The 6,071-nt window shown below is 32.6% G+C and overlaps 1 long non-coding RNA gene across 1 annotated transcript; it reads left to right on the top strand.

Moving 5' to 3' along the window:
• Nucleotides 1-2,205: 2,205 nt before the first annotated feature.
• On the top strand, nt 2,206-4,330 carry LOC149500232 (uncharacterized). The gene is made up of 2 exons (XR_016325225.1): nt 2,206-2,304; nt 2,503-4,330. It is a non-coding gene; the product is annotated as an uncharacterized LOC149500232 (long non-coding RNA).
• Nucleotides 4,331-6,071: the final 1,741 nt, after the last annotated feature.

Genomic DNA, 6,071 nt, shown 5'->3' with positions numbered 1-6,071 from the left:
AAATTAATGTATTATCTGTCTGCGCCTGTCCGCGCGACCTCTTCCCCAATCCCACCCGCACGCCCGTCTCACGCGCCCGCTGCCGGACCGCACTGTAATATCACGCACTAAATTTTTTTTATATTCATAACTATTCAAATATTTTTCCAAATGGTCTAGTGTACAAGTCAAAGTTTATCTACTTTAATTAACAGATGCGATAAATGTATTAATTTTTTAATTGTTTTATATTTTTTTTTATTTTGATAAAACGATTTGATAACAATTTGTTACCACCAAATGCGCGTCACAAATAAATTATCAATTTTATTGTACATTATTATTATTATGATTTTGGCGATAATGGCTTACAAATAAAATATAGATCTATAATATAGGCTTGCAAACTATACAAACGCGAAAGTATAAATAGGATAAAATTTATTTTTTTGTTGTACAATTGAATTATTCGTCTGGTGTTCAATAATTACGTTGAGGCATGAGGCTGTCTCAAGCGCGGTCACGGTTCTCACCCGCGTGACTCTGTGCGGCTACACCACAAGTTTCAGGTTCGTCGTATCGTAAAATAATTCATAAATTCCAAACTACGTTTACGGTTTGATTACCTCTTTTTATTTTTTTTATTGCTTAGATGGGTGGACGAGCTCACAGCCCACCTGGTATTAAGTGGTTACTGGAGCCCATACACATCCACAACGTAAATGCGCCACCCACCTTGAGATATAAGTTCTAAGGTCTCACGTGTAGTTACAACGGCTGCCCCACCCTTCAAACCGAAACGCATTACTGCTTCACGGCAGAAATAGGCATGGTGGTGGTACCTACCCGCGCGGACTCACAAGAGGTCCTACCACCAGTAATTACGCAAATTATAATCTTTCGGGTTTGATTTTTATTACACGATGTTATTCCTTCACCGTGGAAATCAATCGTGAACATTTGTTGAGTACGTATTTCATTAGAAAAATTGGTACCGGTAAAATGGGGCGATTAGGGACAAATTCCAACTTTATGACCAATTTTAAAGTAGTTGTTGATGTATATAATGCTATATCAGGATCAAAATGATTGAGTCTTGGGGGCATCTTTGTTGTCCAATTTAAAACTATGCAACTAGCATTCCAGTTTAAGCAAAAAAAGCAAAAATAGGTGTAATCCCTATTTACCCGGAAATTGCGGTTAATTGGGACGAAATGAGAAATTTGCTAGGGTGGGCACTACTTGGTTTTAATTAATTTATTTATTTAGTTACACCAACAAAGTGATCATCAATAAAAAACATTGAAAAACTGACACTCTGAACAAATATTAAATATTTTATTATGTATTACTTAGACATTTTTGTCCACCTTGAGATTTCATTGTTCTTATTACATGTCTGTGCAAAATCGACTGACTTATATTAAATTGCTTAGCTATTTCAACTAAAGACTTATTCCCAATTAGGCAATTGCCCAATTGCTGTTTTTAATATTAAGGGATAATATCTCTTATAAGGCTTTGCACTCTTTGATACGTACACGCGAGTCATATCTAAAAATAGAAAACAATACGTAACTGATAATATAAATATTTACCAAACAATAAAATAACACATTGATAATTTTGAATAAAAGTTCTAGACAAAACATCATGAATAAACCAAATTTTTACCAACAAATTTAAAATATCCCCAAATCCCCAAAAACAACAGATTTTTACATGTATTTTTATTTTATAAAATACATTAAAACCAATAACAACTGAGACTTACCTTTAATATACATGATGGTTCAAACACTAAATAACGTTTATAAATCACAGTCGTCTTCTATTATTATCAAATAAATAAAAGAGAGCAAAGTTTCTAGCACTAAAATAATGACCACCACAGAAAGTTAATTTGAAACACGATTTTTTATAAGTTAGCAGCTATTATCATGCATATTCAGAGTTGTTTTGTAAACTTTCAACATTCTACTATTAAACTACAAAAAATGGAAGATTTTGCAACGAATATAAAACTAATATTGAGTGTCGAAAGATTTTCCCGGGTTTTTCCCGATTCGCCTCTCAATCCCTAATCGCCCCATTTTACGGTACCAATATCTGTATTTTTTAACAAATGACTGTGACTGAACACAAAAATTTTCATGTACGTCAAACACAATATTGGGATAATTTCTCCAGTATATTTTTCAATATTTGACTTTTCTTTTCAGCCTTTAAGAAGAGCACTAATCATAATTGAACTTTTTTGAAATTAATGAAACCAGTGAAAGAATTAATGGATAAATGTAGAAAACAAAAGATGAAATAAAAATGGTAAAGAAGCTTTCAACGACTAAAGCTTTTATTAAAAACAGATAAATTACCTCAACCCATAAATCTTTTTACTAATATGGATGATGGCATTCACATTCAAATTTCTGGGGTTAGATAACCATATTACACTGAGTGGCCTGTAAGCATGTTCATCCTTATACACAAATATAAAGTAATATAAAATCTTTGCTTTCATAGGTTTGATAATGTCAAAATTTGATGGGAAAATTATAAGGAGCATATAAAATGTCTGAAAAATGATAGGTAAGATTGATGCACAATATTTGAACCAGAAGGTGTCAAGTAAAAAATTAATTTTTATGATTACATTAATACTCAAATTTTCATGCTCGTAGTTTTTTAATATAAGTTACTTAATAAATACTTAAACTTGTAACTATACTGAGACCTTAGAACTTTTATCTCAAGATGGGTGGCGCATTTACGTTGTAGATGTCTATGGGCTCCAGAAACCACTTAACACCTGGTGGGTAGTGAGTTCGTCCACCCATCCAAGCAATAAAAAATAAAAAAAACATTACTTTTTTGAAATGTTTTTTGAACTTAAATCACTTCGCGATTTAACATTATAAAGGACTTATTTTTGTTCGATTTTTTTTACAATTGTACGTTATATATTTACTTTTAACAGAAAATTGTATATAATAAAACTAGCTGACCCGGCAAACGTTGTGTTGCCTTAAATAAGATTTCTAGGGAAATTCTAGTGTAGAAAAAACCTCATTCAACCACATAATACCTCATTATAACCAAAAAAATTCTCAAAAAAAATTATTATTAAATAATAACCCTTATCACTTAGGGGTATGAAAAATAGATAGTAGCCGATTCTCAGACCTACTGAACATACTATTGATACACAAATAAAACCAAAAAAACATGTCTGAAAATTGTATAGTGAGTAAGACAGGAGAGACCGGACTTCGTCCTCATCCCTACTACGTGATGTTTGCTGGATGAGTGGTGACACCTGGCGGGGATAACTGATCGATTGATAGTCGACCGGCAAGGGCGGGAGATCAAATTGAATTTAAAAAAAAATCATAATTAAAGGAACTTAAAGAATTTATCGTACTACAATTATAATAATATTTGATTGCCATCTTGCAACCTTATTGCGGATCTGTGCATAGAATTAAAAAATTAAAAATCGAGTTGGAAAAATAGGGGTTGATCGTATAAGAGTGAAAATTGAGAGTAATATGATTTTTTTTATTTTAAGTCATGACAAAATAAATAAAAAATCTTGCCAAAAAAATTAAAGTTTATAATTAACAAATAAAAAATAGGGGTTGATCATAGAGGGATGAAAAATTGAGAGTAACATCAGATTTTTTATTTTAATTCATGACAATAAAAATAAAAATGAAAATCTTGCCAAAAATATTGAAGTTTATAATTAACAAATAAAAAATAGGGGTTGATCGTAGAGGGGTGAAAAATTCACAGTAATATGAAATTTTTTATTCAAAGTCATGACAAAATAAAAACAAAATTCTTGCAAAAAAAATTAAAGTTTATAATTAACAAATAAAAAATAGGGGTTGATCGTAGAGGGGTGAAAAATTCACAGTAATATGAAATTTTTATTCAAAGTCATGACAAAATAAAAACAAAATTCTTGCAAAAAAAAATTACGGTTTTTAATTAACAAATAAAAAATAAGGGTTGATCGTAGAGGGGTGAAAATTTAGGGTTGTATGTATTTTGTATGCTGTATCATAAAAAAATAAAAACAAAACATTATGTCTAAAAAGTAAATAAATAAATTTAGGGGTGGACCACCCTTAACATTTAGGGGGATGAAAAATAGATGTTGTCCGATTCTCCACCCTGGCCGATATGCACGCTAAGATTCACGAAAATAGGTCGAGCCGCTTCGGAGGAGTTTAATCACACCACGACACGAGAATTTTATATATTAGATTTTTACAATTGTACGTTATATATGTACTTTTAACAGAAAATTGTATATAATAAAATGAAATTAAATAGCTTGCAGATATTTACAGGTTTTTATTTTAAAAAAACCTGTTTTCTCTCTGTGTGAAAGATCTTCTCGATTAGAATGCTGAACACAATCAAACATGTTTTAATATTGCATAAGTGTTACAGGGAATTTCAGCGATTCTAAACGATAAGATTTTTTCATAAAGAGTATTGTATAAAAAATAATAAAAGTCTAAAAAAGCCACCTGGTGGGAGGTTGGGGAGATCGAATATTCGACCGCAGCGACACCTGCTGGGTGGAGGCCCAACTAAAGCAAAAATAAAAATGAGAGTTGCGCATCTACCTATCTCAAATATTATGTGTACGTTATGTATCCATGACTTACACCAGAGGTCGGCAACGGTTTTTAAGTTTTAATTAAGTTTAAGTTTAGATAAGTTTTTAAAGAGCCACAAAAAAATTCTTGCCAATAATAAATAGTATGCATAAATATATATTTTTTTTTATAAAGGAAACGAATGTATTCATAAGAAAATTATCTATTTATTCTTTTAAAAGTAGTGTTTTTTTACAACAAATTAGATAATATAATATGTTTAAATGGTATTATTAGATAATCACTTATTATTTAAGTAAAAAAATGAAAACAATTAAACATTTACTTACAACAATGGGCTGAGAGATAGAAGTGGTGCCCAATCGTCGTTAGTTGAAGCAGAACAATTTTTTGTAATTTTTTTATAAAAGAATATTTGCGTACCTATGGAACTAAAAAGCCGCATGTGGCGCGCGAGCCACAGGTTGCTGACCCCTGACCTAGACCATACCAAAAACGATTTAAAAAATTGGAACGTTTGAAAACTACAAAGTTGCTAATCGCAAAATAAAATATTACTAAAATTTGGTTTTAGAAATTTACTTCCATGATGCTGTTTATTTTCTTAAAAGAAACAGGTGCTTCATATAAGAACCAAACTAGAATAAGAAACAATTAGAGTTGCGCATTTATATTATTTGTATTATCTGTGTGCACATGTATCCTTATTATTAAATGGACTTTTTGGCGGGAACGCGAGGAGTGAAGTTGTGTGATTTATTTTGTCTATTTAGTGTTTCTTCAGGTTTAAATGTGTAATAACAGTGGTTTATTAACTGTTTAATACCTGTGAAAATGCATAAATGTGGGAAAATGAAACAAAGCCGCTGGACGTAACTTCTTGGGATCCTCCAAAAAGTCCACTGAAAAAATCTCAGTAAATGACCACCATTTCACTGAGATCCACTTCGATAAAGCGGCACGACACGAGAACCCTCTCATCGTGGCCACCGGTAACTACATTCCCGATTTTGCGGACAGAATGGAAAGCAGTTGACGTCGCCCCAAACACGTCATTTCGGATCCTCCCGATCCACCAACGGTGCTTCTAGGTACCTCAAGCACCGATCATCGTTCTCGTCGAACCCGTCGCTTGCGACGAAGGGCTCGACGACTAAATTAACCCTCAGACACAGCCCACTGAGTTTCTCACCGGATCTTCTCAGTGGGTCGCGTTTCCGATCCGGTGGTAGATTCTGCGAAGCACGGCCATTGCTAGGGTTCGTGTTAGCAACGTCATCAGGTTTGAGCCCCGTGAGCTCACCTACTATTAAGGCGACGCTGATATAGCCTCTCAAGGCTATCAGCTTAGATAGGAAAAAAAATAATCACAGATTATATTCCATCCCATATCATCTTATCTCACTTCATTTAATTTCATCTCAGTTGATTAATGTCTCAAATTAATGATCTTCCTTT

This window comes from Bombyx mandarina, chromosome 23 (genome assembly GCF_030267445.1).
Source record: "Bombyx mandarina strain Sakado chromosome 23, ASM3026744v2".
Taxonomy (NCBI): domain Eukaryota; kingdom Metazoa; phylum Arthropoda; class Insecta; order Lepidoptera; family Bombycidae; genus Bombyx; species Bombyx mandarina.
The sequence above is the reverse complement of the archived record's forward strand: the minus strand, read 5'-3'. Positions and strand labels throughout refer to the sequence as shown.